This window comes from Lepus europaeus, chromosome X, assembly GCF_033115175.1.
Source record: "Lepus europaeus isolate LE1 chromosome X, mLepTim1.pri, whole genome shotgun sequence".
In the NCBI taxonomy this organism is placed as follows: domain Eukaryota; kingdom Metazoa; phylum Chordata; class Mammalia; order Lagomorpha; family Leporidae; genus Lepus; species Lepus europaeus.
This window is the reverse complement of record NC_084850.1, coordinates 26,430,149-26,447,498: the sequence shown is the minus strand read 5'-3', so window position 1 is coordinate 26,447,498 and position 17,350 is coordinate 26,430,149.

Sequence of the window (17,350 nt, the reverse complement as noted above, 5' to 3'; positions counted from 1 at the left end):
ATGAAAATCATGTTGCCCTTCCCAGGAGATGTCCCTGGACTCTGCAGACCCAAAGCTCTATCTGCAGCTAACTGGCTCTGCCCTTCCCATCAACCAGCCCTGCTCACAACAGGACTCAAGTTTTCATGGCTACTGGCCTTGCTGAGGCCTGAGTGCGGATGGGAGGGATAGCTGATAGCTGCTTCCTTCTTCGTATAACCACCTAGAAATGAGCCTTGAAGACCCTCAACCTACCCATGAGAGTCTCACAGGCATGGAAAGCCATGACACGATGGCAAAAAACAAACTAAATGAAAGTTCCTGGTGAACAAGACCCCAGCAGAAGGAACAGGCCATCAAGGAGAGAGGCGCCTTTCTCTGAAGGGAGGAAGGAACCTCCACTGTGACACGGCCTTGACTAAACAAGTTCAGAGTCGGTGAACTCAAGGGGCTTCCATAGCCTAGACAGCTCATAGCAAGAGTCTCGGGTGATTGCTGACGTCATAAATAAGAGTGCCAGTTGTTAAATCAACAACGGGAGTCACTGGGTACATGCTCCCCACGTAGGATCTCTGTCCTTAATGTGTTTTACTATGAAACTTAAAAACACTACTAGGCGAAAATACCCTATACCTTGCGCGATTGTGTGAATGCAGCCTGTTGAAATCCTTGCTTAGTATATACTAAGTTGATCTTCAGTATATGAAGGTAATTGAAAATGAAACTCGATAAAGGGAGGGATGGGAGAGGGAGAGGGAGAGGGAGAGGGGAGGGCCACGGGAGGGAGGGAGGTTGGGGGGGGGGAGCCACAACAATACAAAAGTTGCACTTTGTAAATTCACATTTATGAAATAAAAAATTTAAAAAAAAGTAATTTGCTTGGGGCCAGCACTGTGGCATAGTGGGTAAAGCCGCTGCCTGCAGTGCCAGCATCCCATATGGGCACTGGTTTGAGATCCGGCTGTCCCAGATTCTATCCAGCTTTCTGCAATGGCCTGGGAAAGCAGTGAAAGGTGGGCCAAGTGCTTGGGTCTCTGCACCCACAGGGGAGACCTGGAAGAAGCTACTGGCTCCTGGCTTTGGATCAGCCCACCTCCATCACTGCAGCCATTTCAGGAGTGAACCAGCAGATGAAAGACCTCTCTCTCTGCCTCTGCCTCTCTGTAATTCCACCTTTCAAATAAATAAACAAATGTTAAGAAAGAGAGAAAGAAAGAAAGAAGGAAGGAAGGAAGGAAGGAAGGAAGGAAGGAAGGAAGGAAGGAAGGAAAGAAAGAAAGAAAGAAAGAAAGAAAGAAAGAAAGAAAGAGAAAGAAAGAAAGAAAGAGAAAGAAAGAAAGAAAGAGAGAAAGAAAGAAAGAAAGAAAAAAGACCCTCAACCTATGAAGGGCCCACCCTGAGGGGCTTCCAAGGTCCAAGAGGAGCAGAGCTGGGATCAGCAGGACCTTTCTTCCAAAGCTACTCGTTCCTGGGCCCCACCTTGCACCACGAAAGATGCATCACTTTCTGGGAGGTGGGATGGAGACAGAGACCCCTGGCTCCCTTTCTCTTTCTTCCAGCATTAGCTGCATCAGGGAGGGCAAATGGAACTTAAAGCTGCCCCAGGAGTGAGGACAAGACCACTCTGCTTCCAGGACTTGGTCTCAGCGGCACTCATCCCTTAGTGACTGTGGGCATCAGGAAACTTCAAGCATTATCCTCGCCAAAGCACCACAAGCCCGAACACCCTGAAAGCCTCAAGGGTACTGAATCATTCCTGCTATTTTTAATGCTTATTTATTTTCATCTACTTGAAAGGCAGAGTGACAGAAAGAGAGGGAGATCTTCTGTCCACTGGTTCACTCCCCAAATGCCCACAATACCTGGGACTGGGCCAGGACAAGCCAGGAGTCCCAAACTCCATTTCAGTCTCCTGTGTAGATGGTGAGGTCCAAGCACTTGAGTCATCATCTGCTACATCCCAGGATGTTAGCAAGAAGCTGGATCAAAAGGGGAGTAGCAGGGACTTGAACTAAGCGCCATGATATGGGATGCAGGTGTCCCAGGCAAACGTACTGCACTAAAATACTTGCTCCTTGCTGCCATTTTAGTAAGCAGTGACATGGGTGCCAGGTACCAAGCATTTTACATATATTATCTCATATAATCCTCACATGTCCCTCTGAAACTAGACCTATTATCATCCCAATTCAGAAGAGGACACTGAGGCTTGGAGAGGATGAAGAAGTTGACCAGGAAGTCCCAAAGCAAGGAGTGCACCTGATTTCAGAGCCCATGTTCCTAATCCTGTACAACATTGCTCTCAAGAGGCCTCCTTCAGGGCCAGTGTTGTGGTAAAGCTGCTGCCTGCGATACCAGCCTCCCATATGGGCACTGGTTCCAGTCCTGTCTGCTCCACTTCCAATCCAGCTCTCTGCTAATGGTCTGGAAAAAGCAGTGGAAGATGGCCCAAGTGCTTGGGCCCCTGCCATCCATGCTGGAGACCTGGAAGAAGCTCCTGGTTCCTGGTTTCCAGTGACCATCTGGGGAGTGAACCAGTGGATGGAAGATCTTTGTCTCTGTCTCTCTTTCAAATAAATAAATAAATCTTTAAAAACAAAAGGGGGGCTCCTCCAACAAACTTCCAAAGACCCTGGGCACTTTGGAGAGCAATCTAACCCTCTGGCCCAGCCACTCCCATTCTAGGGTTTGATCTAAAGAAAGAGCCATACATGAACACCAAGGCAGATAGACCAAGATATTCTTTTTTTTTTTTTTGGACAGGCAGAGTTAGACAATGAGAGAGAGAGACAGAGAGAAAGGTCTTCCTTTTGCCATTGGTTCACCCCCCAAATGGCCACTACGGCCGGAGCACCACGCCGATCCGAAGCCAGGAGCCAGGTGCTTCCTCATGGTCTCCCATGCGGGTGCAGGGCCCAAGCACTTGGGCCATCCTCCACTGCATTCCCAGGCCACAGCAGAGAGCTGGACTGGAAGAGGAGCAACTGGGACAGAATCCGACGCCCCAACCAGGACTAGAACCTGGGGTGCCGGCGCCGCAGGCGGAGGATTAGCCTAGTAAGCCGCAGCACCGGCCAGACCAAGATATTCTTAACAGCTCTAAGAATACAAAATTGTAAAGCACACAAATGGGCATTAGTTAGATACATTGTGGTTTGTTCATATTCCACCATTCAGCTATTAAACAGGATATTGTAGAAAAATAATTAGTGGCATGGGGAAAAATCCTCATGATTTCTTTATTCTTTAGTTTTCACTCTTTAAAAGATTTATTTATTTATTTAGAGAGAGATCTTCCATCTGCTGGTTCACTCCCCAAATGGCCACAATGCCCAGCGAAGAGACAGGCTGAAGCTAGGAACTCCATCTGGGTCACTGACATAGGTGGCAGGGGCCCAAGCACCTGGGCCATCTTCCACTGCTTTCCCAGGTGCATTAGCAGGGAGCTGGATAGGAAGTGTAGCAGCCAGGACTCGAAACAGCTCCCATACAGGATGTCAGTGTTGCAGGTGGCAGCTTAAATCTGCTGTGCCACAACACCAGCCCCTAATTTTCCTTTTTATTGTTTTAAGATTTATTTACTTATTTTAAAGGCAGAGTTATAGAGAGGGAAAGACACACAGAGAGAGAGAGACAAAGAGAGAGAGTGAGAGATGTTCCATCCACTAGTTCACTACCCAAATGGCCACAATGGCTAGGGCTGAGCCAGGCAGAAGCCAGGAGCCAGGAGCTTCTACTAGGTCTCTCACGTAGGTGGTGGGGGCCCAAGGACTTGGGCCATCCTCTGCTGCCTTCCCAAGCCACTAGCAGGGAGCTAGATCAGAAGTGGAGCAGCCGGGACTCGAACCGGTGCCCATATGGGATCCCAGCATTGCAGAACTTAAAATTTTATTATTTTAAAATTATACATGTATCATACAGATTTTTTTGTTGGAAAATAAGTTCATGCTTTATCAAGGGGAAAAGCAAAGACTAAAACATTATTTACAGGGTGATGATATGGTATTTATTTAAGGAACAGAAAACATACAGAGAATAGACTAGAAAGATCAGTGCCAAATGGTTACCAGTGGTGATCTTGTGAGGGGCGTAGGTGGAACTGTGAGAGGAAGGGAAAACAGTATTCACAGTCTATGCTCCTGTTTTATTTTAATTTCAAAAATGTCTATTATTTTTATATCTCAGAATAAAATAACAATATTTCAATTTTTGAAAAAGCTAACAAATCGGAGCCAAGCCTCCTGCTTCCAACATTGGAGTAGCCTCTGCCTTTTGGTACAGGCTTCTAAAAAGATGGGGTGGGGGTGAACAACACCCAAAGTGCTTAAAATCTATACATACTAGGGGGACCCTAACAGAGCAAATTCCCAAGTCTTTCCAAGCTCCTAAGTGATGGCTGTCTATTAGTTCCAATGAAAAGAAAATGTCAGAAGCAAAGGAATGCCTAAGAAAATGATGCCTTGGCACCCTCCCCTCTCCTGGGAGGGGCTCAGGACTGGGGAGTATATCTCAGAGCCTGGGGCTCCAGTTGTCCTCTAGGACGATTACAGGCTGAAAGCGGGCAGCTGTACAATGGCTCCAATGGCCACAACAATGCAGGAAGGGCAGGTGTGCATGGGTTTCAAGGAAATGCAGAGAACAGGTCAAGGCCAAAGGGGTGAGAAAGGCAGAGCTGCACAGGGTTATGGCCTGGAACTTGAAGCTCCTCTTCCAAGCAGGGCTGCAGGACCTCCTGTCCAGCACCATAGACTGGCATCCTGAGCTCACCAAACCAAGGTCTGGGGTCCAAAAGGCTGACTCCTCACAGCTAGAGATGGCATAACTCCACCCTAGAGGCCCTGAGGCCTGCGGCCAAGAGGGCTGCATCGCTCCCTCCAGCTCCAGGGCACCTGCACAATCGCTTATTTACGTGAGGCACGTGGGGACACTGGGCTGTGGGGAGAGGAAGGCCGGTGGCTTAAGGGTCAGACCAACCACTTGGGGCTTGTTAGATGTCAGGCATTGTGTGCCAGCTCCCTGAGACATCCTGGGAAGCAGGTGCTGTCCCATTTTACAGCTGAGGAAAGAGAGGCTTAGAGATTCCGTGGCTTGCCGAACATGGAAGGGATGAAGCGAACTAGGGGCCCTAGCCCCTAGCTCCCCTGGGAAGGGAGGAAAAGTGCAGGTCCAAGAGGGCAGTAATGCTTTCCTCTACCCTTGAGCCCCTCCAGGACCTAGGACAGCAAGGAGAAGCTCCTCTAGGGCAGATGAAGCCTAGTATTTAGGAGTTTGGGCTGACAGGAGCTCAAGTCTTAGCTCTGGCACTCACAAGTCACTCAGCCTCCTTGAGCCTCCATTTCCATATCAATAAAGTGTGCATAGCAGTATTTGCCCCACAGGGTTGCTATGAAGATTTAATGAAGACATACTTAACCCAGATGTGTATGGTACTTAGCACAGTGTCCAGCACAAAATAAATGTTCAATGGATACTAATGTATCTGGTCACCTCCATTTTTACCACTCGGCTTTTCAAATTTTCACTCCTTTTCAAATTTTGGCCCCATCACTTACTAGGTATACGACTTCAGGTAAGTTAACACACATATACACTTTTTTATAAACAGGACCACTTCTTGAGGTTATCACAGATATTATATGATATGCAAATGAGATAAATGCATATAAAGTGCTTGGTATAGAGTGACAACAAATGGCAGCCATTTGAGCTTTCTTTGTAACCTCCACAGTACTGAGCTCAAGACTGGCCACAAAGGTAGTGTCAATATGTGCTTGTTGCAGACTGACATTCAGACCTGCCATAACCCAGAGACAAAGTGATAGCTAAGGTCCAGGGAGGTGCTAGGTCTGGTGGCTGGAGAGAATGCCCCACTGAGGAGGCCGCGGCAGTCCTGGCTCTGCCCAGTTCACAGGCTGGTCGGCCCTGGGCATTAGAGTTACATTAGGCAACTCCTTTGGACTTCCATGATATGTTAGAAGGAAGAGGATAAAGGCCAAATTGCACAACAAAGAGTTAGAATCCAACCAACTCCTTCCCAGTTCAAGGTGAGAGCTACCTTCCTCTTCTTCCAATCAGGTGAAATAGCTCCACAAGGCATTGGCATATCATGGCTGAACTCTCTGTCCCTTCTCACTTGCTGCTTCTCTCTCACCACTCCATCTTTTTTTTTTAATTTTTGACAGGCAGAGTTAGACAATGAGAGAGAGAGACAGAGAGAAAGGTCTTCCTTTGCCGTTGGTTCACCCTCCAATGACCACCGCGGCCAGCACACCACGCTGATCCAAAGGCAGGAGCCAGGTGCTTCTCCTGATCTCCCATGGGGTGCAGGGCCCAAGCACTTGGGTCATCCTCCACTGCACTCCCGGGCCACAGCAGAGAGCTGGCCTGGAAGAGGGGCAACCGGGACAGAATCCCGCGCCCCGACCGGGACTAGAACCCGGTGTGCCGGTGCCACTAGGCGGAGGATTAGCCTGTTGAGCCACAGCGCCGGCTTACCACTCCATCTTATACCACCCCGTGCCGGTTCTGAATAGCTGCCCCAAAGGGCTCTACAAACTCCCTCTCCTGCCCCAAGCCCAGCCCCGAGGGCAGCCCAGAGACCCCGGCCTCCCTGGTCAGCTTCCATCTTCTCACTCCTCGAGCTCCCATCCGAGGCCTTTCCCAGGGGTGAAGGCTGCAGCTGGGCCATTAGAGATCAAGAGCATTTAAGGTGGAAAAAAGCCTCCTGGGGACTCTGGTGATCAGTGCCATTTCTTCTCTGATCACCAGAGTCCCAATAAGGCCCCTTAGCTGCCCCCTCTCGAGTCAGGAAATTCAGGATGAGGTATGAGGTTTCCCAGCTGGGGAAAGAAGTAGCTCTCCCACCTCTCCTTCACAATAGAGGCTACCTTAGCTTCTCACACAGCTTCAGCCACGGTACACGTTATTCAGCCAACAACACAATCAAGTGGGAAGGAACTGCCTCCCCTCTAGACTCAGCCAAGACTCCTCCTCCAGGAAGGATCTAAATAAATGGAATTCTATAGCACTTGATATGTAGGTTTCACCTTTTCCTATAACTTCACAGTGACCAATATAGCATTTGTATACCATTGCCTCTGGGACCTGGCAGGGACAGCGTCAGAAAGAGCCCAAGGCAATGGCCCTCACAAAAGGACAGCCAACTTGACTGTGGGAACTCGGCAAGGCAACTTCCTGACTTTATGTGCTTAAGAAATCCCACCATCAGTTCAACCTAAGTGCAGGGGTCTGGAGAGAGATTTAAGTTTTAAACAAAAACCCCCAAACCACCCTCATATTAGCTTGACTATATATAGTCAATCCTCTGTATGCCTAACCAGGAGAGCTGATTGGTAGCAGCAATCCAAAATGGTGAGTAATTCTAACATTATTGCTCTTTCTCAGCTTACTTAAAAGAGAATGGGGTCATCAATGCAGCTTCTCCTAAAGTTAACCTAGCACATGGTGAGTATTCAATAAATATTAATTGAATGTGAAATAAATAAAAGGCTCACTTTATTCAAATAACAGCTTAAGTTATTCAAATTCTGTATCTGTCTACACCTGCATGACAAAGACACAGGGAATTATGCCACAGAACTCTCTGGATTAGGAGTCAGTACATCTAGATTCTGGTTCTGGCTCTACTAGTAATTACGTGACCTTGGGGAAGTCACAGTAGTTAATGGGGGGAAAAAGGCAGTGAGGAGAAAGAGAAAAACATGGGTTATCTTACTAGTAAATTCCTTTAAGCTATGCTGTTTAACAGAGCCTGCATTTTAGGACAAATAATCATCATGTCTCTTATCTGGGCACAAAATCCCAACCCTTTCAGCCAACTTGGAACTGCCAAATAGCTGAAGATGGGCAGAGGCTAGTAAAAAAGCAGTGGGAAGCAGAGCTTGGAAGAAAGTGAAGGGACCGGGAATGTTAGGGAGGTAATTCTCACTCCATGTTCTAGACTTGGAAGACCACTTCTAAATCAAGGGCCCCATCATTTTCTGGCCCACAGTGGAGTATGAGCTCTAAGCGCTAATCTATATTTGATTAGAAAATCACCTAACAGCAGAGGAAAAATTAACAAAGGGGGGCTGGCACTGTGGCATAGTAGGCTAAGCTTCCATCTGTGGCGCCAGCATCGCATATGAGTGCTGGTTCGTTCCCTGGCTGCTTCTTTTCCCATCCAGCTCTCTGCTTATGGCCTGGGAAAGCAGTGGAAGATGGCCCAACTGCTTGGGCCCCTACAACTGCATGGGAGACCCAGAAGAAGCTCCTGGTTCCTGGCTTCAGATCGGCTCAGATTTAAAATCTTTTTTTAAAAGATTTATTTATTTACTTGAAAGAGTTACACAGAGAGAGAAGGAGAGGCAGAGAGAGAGAGAGGTGTCTTTCATCCGCTGGTTCACTCCCCAATTAGCAGCAAGGGTCGGAGCTACACCCATCTGAAGCCAGGAGCCAGGAGCTTCTTCCGGGTCTCCCACGTGGATGCAGGGACCCAAGGACTTGGGCCATCTTCCATTGCTTTCCCAGGCCATAGCAGGGAGCTGGATCGGAAGTGGAGCAGCCGGGACTCGAATCAGTGCCCATATGGGATGCTGGCACTGCAGGTGGAGGCTTTACCCACTACACCACAGTGCCACCTCTTAAATAAATCTTTTTTTTTTTTTTTGGACAGGCAGAGTTAGACAGTGAGAGAGAAACAGAGAGAAAGGTCTTCCTTCCATTGGTTCAGTCCCCAAATGGCTGCCACAGCCATCGCACTGCATCTATCCGAAGCCAGGAGCCAGGTGCTTCCACCTGATCTCCCATGTGGGTGCAGGGCCCAAACACTTGGGCCATCCTCCACTGCACTCCCGGGCCACAAAAGAGGAGCGACCAGGACAGAACCGGCACCCCAACCGGGACTAGAATCTGGGGTGCTGGCGCCGCAGGCCAAGGATTAGCCTAGTGAGCCATGTGCTGGCCACTTAAATAAATCTTTTTAAAACAAGAAAAAAATAAATAAAGGACAGGAAAAGACAATTCACAAAAGAAATTCAAATGGCAATTAACATATGGCAGAGGAGAGGCACAGAAAATGTGGGACCTCAGTATTAACAAAAGAAATGCATACAAACTAGATGACACTGAGGTATAAGTTTACAATTATCAAATTGCCAAATGTATAAATGGGATGGGTTGAAGCAGACTGACAAACTGCTGGCAGGACAAACTGAGCCTGCCTTTCTAGCAAGCAATTTGGCCATATTTCTCAAGAGCTTTTACAAGAGCATTCCCTTTCACTCAGTAAGCCCACTTCTAGGAACCTAGCCTACTGAAATACTCACAGGTATGCCCAGATATAGGGAAGTTCATCACAGCATCACTTATAGAAGTGAAAAACTGCAAATGTCTAAATGTCTGACGTTAAGGGAAGGGTGATATGCATGTTATGAAGGCATTAATAAAGAAGTATTTTTTTATAAAACTGGTTTGTTGTGCTGTTTTCTAAGTTTTATTTTATTTATTTGAAAGACAGAATTACAGAGAGAGGTAGAGACAGAGAGAGAGAGAGAGAGAGAGAGAGAGAGAGAGAGAGAGAGAGGTCTTCCATCTGCTGGTTTACTCCCCAGATGGCCGCAACGGCCTGAGCTGCTCCAATCCAAAGCCAGGAGCCAGGAGCTTCTTCCAGGTCTCCCACATGGGAACAGGGGCCCACGGACTTGGGCCATCTTCTACTGCTTTCCCAGGCCATAGCAGAGAACTGGACCGGAAGAGGAGCAGCCGGGACTAGAAGAAATCAATCCACACATCTACAACCTTTGACAAAGGAGCTAAAATCAATCCCTGGAGAAAGGATAGTCTCTTAAACAAATGGCACAAGGAAAATTGGATCTCCGTGTGCAGAATTATGAAACAAGACCCCTACCTTACACCTTATACAAAAATCAACTGAAAATGGATCAAGGATCTAAATCTATGATCTGATACCACCAAATTACTAGAAAAGAACATGGGGAAACTCTGCAAGACACTGGCACAGGCAAGAACCTCTTGAAAAAGATCCCAGAAGCACAGCCAATCAAAGCCAATAGACAAATGGGATTATATCAAGCTGAGAGGCTTCTGCACTGCAAAAGAAACACTCAGCAAAGTGAAGGGGCAACTGACAGAATGAAAGAAAATATTTGTAAACTACAAAACTGATAAAGGATTAATATGTAGAATTTATAAAGAGCTCAAGAAACTCAACAACAAGAAAACAAAAAAATCCAGTTAAGAAATGGGTGGGGGTGGGGCAGTGCTGTGGCATCACAGGTTAAGCCACCAGCCAGCATCCCATATGGATGCCATTTCAAGTCCCAGCTGCTCCATTTCCAATCCAGCTCCCTCCTAATGTGCCTGGGAAAGCAGTGGGAAAATTGCTCAAGTACTTGGGCCCCTGCACCCATGTAGGAGACCTGGATGAAGTTCCTGACTCCTGGCTTCAGATCAACCTAGCTCCAGCAGTTGCAGACATTTGAGGAGTGAACCAGTGGATGGAAGACTTCTCCCTCTTTGCCTCTGCCTCTCCCACTCTGTTACTTTGCCTTTCAAATAAATAAATAAATCCCCCCCCCCAAAAAAAAAGAAATGGAAAAGGATTTGAACACATTTTTCAAAACAGGAAGTTCAAATGGCCAACAGACACATGAAAAAATACTCAGGATCACTAGCCATCAAGGAAACGCAAATAAAAACCACAATGAGGTTTTACCTCACTCATGTTAGAATGGCTCTCATACAGAAATCAACAAACAATAAATGCTGATGAAAATATGGGTGAAAAGGTTCCCTAATCCACTGTTGGTGGGAATGTAAACTAGTACAGCCATTGTGGAAGACAGTATGAAGATACCTCAGAAAGCTGAAAATAGATATGCTATATGACCCAGCACCCCACTCCTGGGAATTTACCCAAGGGAAATGAAATCAGCATATGAAAGAGTTATCTGTACACCTATGTTTATTGCAGCTCAATTCACAATAGCCAAGATATGGAATCAACCTAGATGTCCATCAGCTGAAGACAGGATAAAGAAATTATGGTATATATACACTATGGAATACCACTCAGCCATAAAAAAAAGATGAAATCCTGTCTTTGCCATCAAAATGGAAGCAACCGGAAACCATTATACTTAGTGAAATATCTGTGGTAATAGAGTATCAAAATGTATAGGAGGGGCCGGTGCCGTGGTGCACTAGGTTAATCCTCCGCCTACGGCACCGGTGTCCCATATGGACACTGGGTTCTAGTCCCTGTTGCTCCTCTTCCAGGCCAGCTCTCTGCTGTGGCCTGGGAGTGCAGTGGAGGATGGCCCAAGTGCGTGGGCCCCTGCACCCCTGTGGGAGACCAGGAGGAGGCACCTGGCTCCTGGCTTTGGATCGGTGTAGCTCCAGCCAATGCAGCCATTTGGGGAGTGAACCAACGGAAGGAAGACCTTTCTCTCTATCTCTCTCACTGTCTGTAACTCTGTCAAATAAATAAATAAATAAATAATAAATAAAATAAAAAATGTATAGGAATGAAATTAACATTTTGAGATTCGATGATTGTTTGCAACCCTGTCTCTACAGTTGAGGAACAGTATTTTTTTCTTCTTACTATTTGTTGAATTCTTTACTTAATGTAGGGTTAGCCTTATGAGTATAAAGTAAACTGAAAATAGATCACTGTAAAAATTAAGAGAGGGAATAGGAGAGGAGAGAGGAGGAAAGGTGGAAGTATGGGCAGGAGGGAGGGTAGGGTAGGAAGTATCACTATGTTCCTAAATCTGTGTACATTAAATTTTAAAAAAAAACTGTATATATGAAATATATGAAATTTGTTCCCTTTGTATAAATAAAAAAGTAAAATAAATAAAATACCTGCATAACATGGCATAGTATTTACATATAACCTCTGGACATCCTTCAGTATACTTTCAGTCATTTCTGGATACTTATAATACCTACTACATTGTAAGTGATATGGAAGTAGTTATTATACTATATCGCTTAAGGAATTACATCAAGAAAAAAATTTGTGTGTGTTCAGTACAAATGCATCTTTTTTTGAGTATTTTTGTTCCGTGACTGGTTAACAGGGCATGCAGAACCCATAGATACAGAGGGCCAACTGTACTAACCATACTATAATGGGGAAAGAAAAGGAAAATCAGAGTGTTGTTTAGGACATCTGCTATCCTATGAGTCTGCTGTGTATCCCACTTCCCATGTTGGATCTTTCTCTCCCTTTTTGATTCTATCAGTTAGTATCAGCAGATACTTGTCTTGTTTGTGTGATCTCTTTGACTCTTTGAGCTATCAGAGCTATCAATTGTGAGCTGAAATTGATCACTTGGACTAGTGAGATGGTATTGGTACATGCCATCTTGATGGGATTGTGTTGGAATCCCCTGGCACATTTCTAACTCCACCATTTGCGGCCAGTCCGATTGAGCATGTTCCAAATTGTTCATCTCCTCCCTCTCTTTTTCCACTCTTAGATTTAACAGGGATCACTTTTCAGTTAAAATTTAAACACCTAAGAATAATTGTGTGTTAATTACTGAGTTCAACCAATAGTACTAGAACAACAACAACAACAACAAATACTAAAAAGGATAAAGTATTACATTGTACATCTAAAGTCAGGACAGGAGCTGATCAGTTCATTGTTGCTTATAGTGTCCATTTCACTTAACAGGTTTCCCCTTTGGCAAGGCATTCAGATCTGGCTGAAGAGCCCATGAGAGTATAGCAGGCATGGAAAGCCAAGATATCATGGAAAAAAAAAAGACCTAAATGAATGATCTCTGTGAGTGAGATCCCAGTGGAAAGAACGGGGCCATCAAAGAAGGAGGTACCCTTCTCCGAAGGGAGGAGAGAACTTCCACTTTGACTATGACCCTATCGGAATAAGATCAAAGTCAGCGAACTCTAAAGGCTTCCATAGCCCTGGCAACTCATGACTAGAGCCTAGGGAGATTACTGACGCCATGAACAGGAGTGTCAAATTGTTAAATCAGCAACAGGAGTCACTGTGTACTTACACCCCATGTGGGATCTGTCCCTAATGTGTCGTCTAAAGCCAAGTGATGCTATAACTAGTACTGAAACAGTATTTTTATACTTTGCGTTTCTGTGTGGGCACAAACTGATGAGGTCTTTACTAATTATATACTGAATTGATCTTCTGTATATAAAGAGAATTGGAAATGAAAAAAAAACAACCTGGTGTTAAAATGGAAATGGCATAGAAAATTAATTAATTTGAAAAAAAATTATGTAGGATCTCTGTCTTTAATGTGCTGTACATTGCTATTTAATGCTATAATTAGTAATCCAATGGTAGTTTTTTCACTTGATGTTGCTATATGGGCAAAATGTTGAAATCTTTACCTAATATACACTAAACTGATCTTCTGTATACAAAGAGAATTGAAAATGAATCTTTACATGAATGGAAGGGGAAAGGGAGCGGGAAAGGGGAGGGTTGCGGGCGGGAGGGAAGTTATGGGAGGGGGGAAGCCATTGTAACCCATAAGCTATACTTTGGAAATTTATATTCATTAAATAAAAGTTAAAAAAAAAAGAAAAGGAAAATCATTCATATTAAGATAATATGTGTTTTAATATACATACCTAGGCAACACTGCCCTAACACAAATAATAAGTAGTAAGATGCTTCCACCTATCTGTAGACTCATTGTAAAGGCAATCGCCACAAATGAAGATTCTTATGAGCAGAGGTGTGTGGTGTTGGTGACTGAAATACCCATGAGTGGCATTGCCATCCGTGACATAATTTTCAAAAGTCCCAAATAACTCTTGGTAAAATTTTGAACAAAATAAAATACCATCTTCCCCCAACTGGCACAGATGTTACATTCCTAGAAATTCCACATATATTTTAAAACTGGAGAAACACTGTGTGTATATTTATAAACTATTTAGGCCCAGCAAATTATACCAGGTTTTTCCACCTACATTCATGTTGCAGAGGACACTCCGAAGTTTTACAGTTGCAGGTTTTTAATCCCATTCCCTTTTCAGACTTATCTAAAGCATGAAATCCACAACAAACCTCTTCTTGTGTGAGTTGTGTGTGCTTGCATCCTTTAAAACTAATGAGATTCAGAGCTGGAGTCTTTAACACTATTTCTAAAATCTATCACCTAAGCACAGCAAGAGATTCCTAGAATGTATTCTCAAAAGTGACACAATGCCTTTTGAATTATTGGGAACATGGTTCTTCTGTAGTAGCATCAAGGCATGAGAACAGATTATCATTTTTTAAAAAAGACATTTACTGCAATCCCTTAGTGATTTTCCCTGGCCTGGCCCCAGCCTCAGGAGTATAAAATGAACTGAGCTGGAAGAAAAGGACTAACAGGACCAGGTCATGGGGAGTGGGAGGGGGGCTATGTTGCTAGGTTACCACTCAAGCCAATCCAAGTGGTCCCAGAGGGGAACCAGACGCAGGACAGGTCTCTCTCTCTCTGCCCCACTAAGTTAAGGGCCCTCTCAAAGGAAAGGGGTCAAAGGTGAGGGGCAGGGGAGTGGATCACACTAGGCACAAGTAAAGAAATGAGGCAGAACACAAAAGAAACAGACAGCCCTGTATTTCTAAAACCATTCAAGTCTCCTTCATTAATTGGCTTCCCCCCAAAGGAAAGATTTCTTTATTAAGAAATACGAGCTTGAAAAACTCCCAACACATACACATTTTAGGCTCACACAAAAGTGCAGAGATTTACATATTAAATTGCATTTAAGTTAGAAAATAGATTTAAAAACAAAATACTTCTTTCCCCCAACAAGGTAAAGAGATTTGGTCAGTAGGAAAAGGGGCCTTAGGGGTAAAGGCAGGATGGTCAGGACAGGAAGAATGGAATTTAGCTGCTACAGAATTGGAACCTACCTCAAAACCAATCCCATACTTAGGGAAAAACACAAAGGAGGAGATGATGATCTCAGCTAGGGCCAGGAGGGGCCTGGAGCCAAAGGGACACAAAGAAAGGTCCCAACATAGCCAAACCCCACCCAGAGGGTTTTGGATCAGTGCCAACCATCACGGCCTAGGAAAGAGGGTAAATGGGAAACTTGAGGAATGGGGAGGAAGGGGGAGTTGGAGACAAAGTGTGAGCCATGGAAAAGACAAAACAATTTAAGGCCCCTTTCCCTGGGAAAGATCAATTCTTCAATCTTTCCCCTGATTAGAACTCGGACTATAGGTGGTCCCAGCTAGTATTAATGGTATTCATGGGACAGATCTTCAGGCTAGGGTCTTAAATACAGAATATTTATAAACAAAAAGAAACTGGGCAGGGAGTATGAGAAAGCAGTAGCTTATCAAACAACAAAAAACAAAACCAATAAAAAATCCCTCACACTAGAGATAGTTTTCCATTTTGACCCTTCATATCAGAAATAGAAAACTAATCTGACTGGCCAAAGGGTCAGCAGCAGAGTGGCCGAGGTAAGTGGAGAGAGGAGAGAAACCTATAGTAAGCCAGGAGAGGAGATGGGCTGAGCTGGGATAGGCTGGCTGCTAACTGAAAGGGGCTTTACATGAGAGTCAGGTTAACTGGAAAACTCAAACAACTTACAAACCTTCCAGGCCTGGCCTTATTTTGAAATAAGTAAATAAGTAAACATCTAACCATAAGAAGAAGAAAAAAAAAAAAAAAACAAGAGAGCCAGAAAAGAATGGGAAAGTAGCAGACACAAGAGGAATCTGAGTCAGTTGCTCTCCCAATATCTCTCTCTGACTCTGTCTCTGCATTTCAAATGCTAAATTCAAATCTTGCTACAATGGGACCGGTGCTGTAGTGTAGTAGGTTAAGCCTTCGCCAGTAGCACCGGTTCGTGTCCCGACTGCTCCACTTCTGATCCAGCTCTCTGCTGATGGCCTGGGAAAGTGATAGAAGATGGCCCAAGTGCTTGGGCCCCTGCACCTGCGTGGGAGACCTGGAAGAAACTGTCTCCTGGCTTCAAATCAGCCCAGCTCCAGCCATTGCAGCCATTTAGAGAATGAACCAGTGGATGGAAGATCTCTCTCCTTCTCCTCTCTCTCTGTAACTCTGCCTCTCAAGTAAATAAATAAATCTTAAAAAAAAAATCCCGCTACAAGGAAAATAGGAAGATACAGAGAAAAATCTGGGAGCAGCCAAATTTCATTAATTCCAACTGAGACGAGTGAGATAGGAACTGATAAGGAGTCCTGAATACAGACCATTTAAAAAGAAATACATGACATCACTTGTAAAAGATCACTCACAAAATATTTCCAGGGGAAGGCCCTGATAAGCCTGCTTTAATAAGCAAGACTTGTTTGCAATTAATGGCATCCATCTGCTTTAAAACAACACCCTAATAAAGAACTTGAGCTCTAAAGTAAATATACTCTCCCTACCCTTCTGATTTTGCTCACACTGTGTACTGACTTGGAAGTCCTTTCTTCATAATCCAGATTAAGATCAACTTTGGCCCAGAATGTCATATGCTTCAATGAAGAGTTTGGGAGCTATCACTCCAACCCAAGGGTCCCCTGAAAAATGGAAGTATGGGTAGTAACAAACAACCCCCTCCAACCCCCACCCCCACCCCACCCCCAACACAGACACGTTCACACCCCCAAGGTGGTTCTTGAAATGGAAGGGGGAAGGAGGAGGCAGGCAGTTTGCATTAGACACAGTTTAATCGCCTTCAAATAGATTAAAAGTTCTGGTTTACACTCCCCCACCCCCATGAGTCATCCAGACAGGACCCTGGCTTAGAAAGAGAAAAACACAGGTGCTCTAGGAAATATAGCCACATATAATACATAAATCTTCTTCCCTGAAATAGTGCAGGTCCTGAGCAGAGCTGACTGGGGGCCACAGCCCACCCCCCGGGTGAAGTGGCTCTGGGACTCTGCCGGTGGAAGTGCTGGAAGAGTGGGGCTTGGAGGAAGCCCCCGGTGTGGTTACCGTAGCTCAAGGTGGGCTGAGGCCTTGGAGTGGGTTCCCTGGGAGGGCAGCAGTGCTGGGCTTTCCCTCACTCAGCCAAGGCTTAATGGAAGTACTGGCTAGCAGTTTTTTTGTTTTTTCCTTTTTTTAAGGGGACATAAGGGGAGAGGAAAGGAGAGGACAGCCTCTCTGTGCCTTGGTTTCCACATTTGTGCATTCAGGGCCTTTGCAGGCCACACACAGGGAGTCTGACGGGGTAGTGTTTAAGTGAGCACTTAGGCTTCCTCTGAAGAAAAGGAAGGACCAGAGTGCAGACTTTTATTACTGCCATTCCTGCTCCTAGTGAGAGCAAAGTCAAAAGGAAAAACAAATTAAAAGGGGCTAATGAGGAGGGAAAAGAAATGAGACAGAGAGTA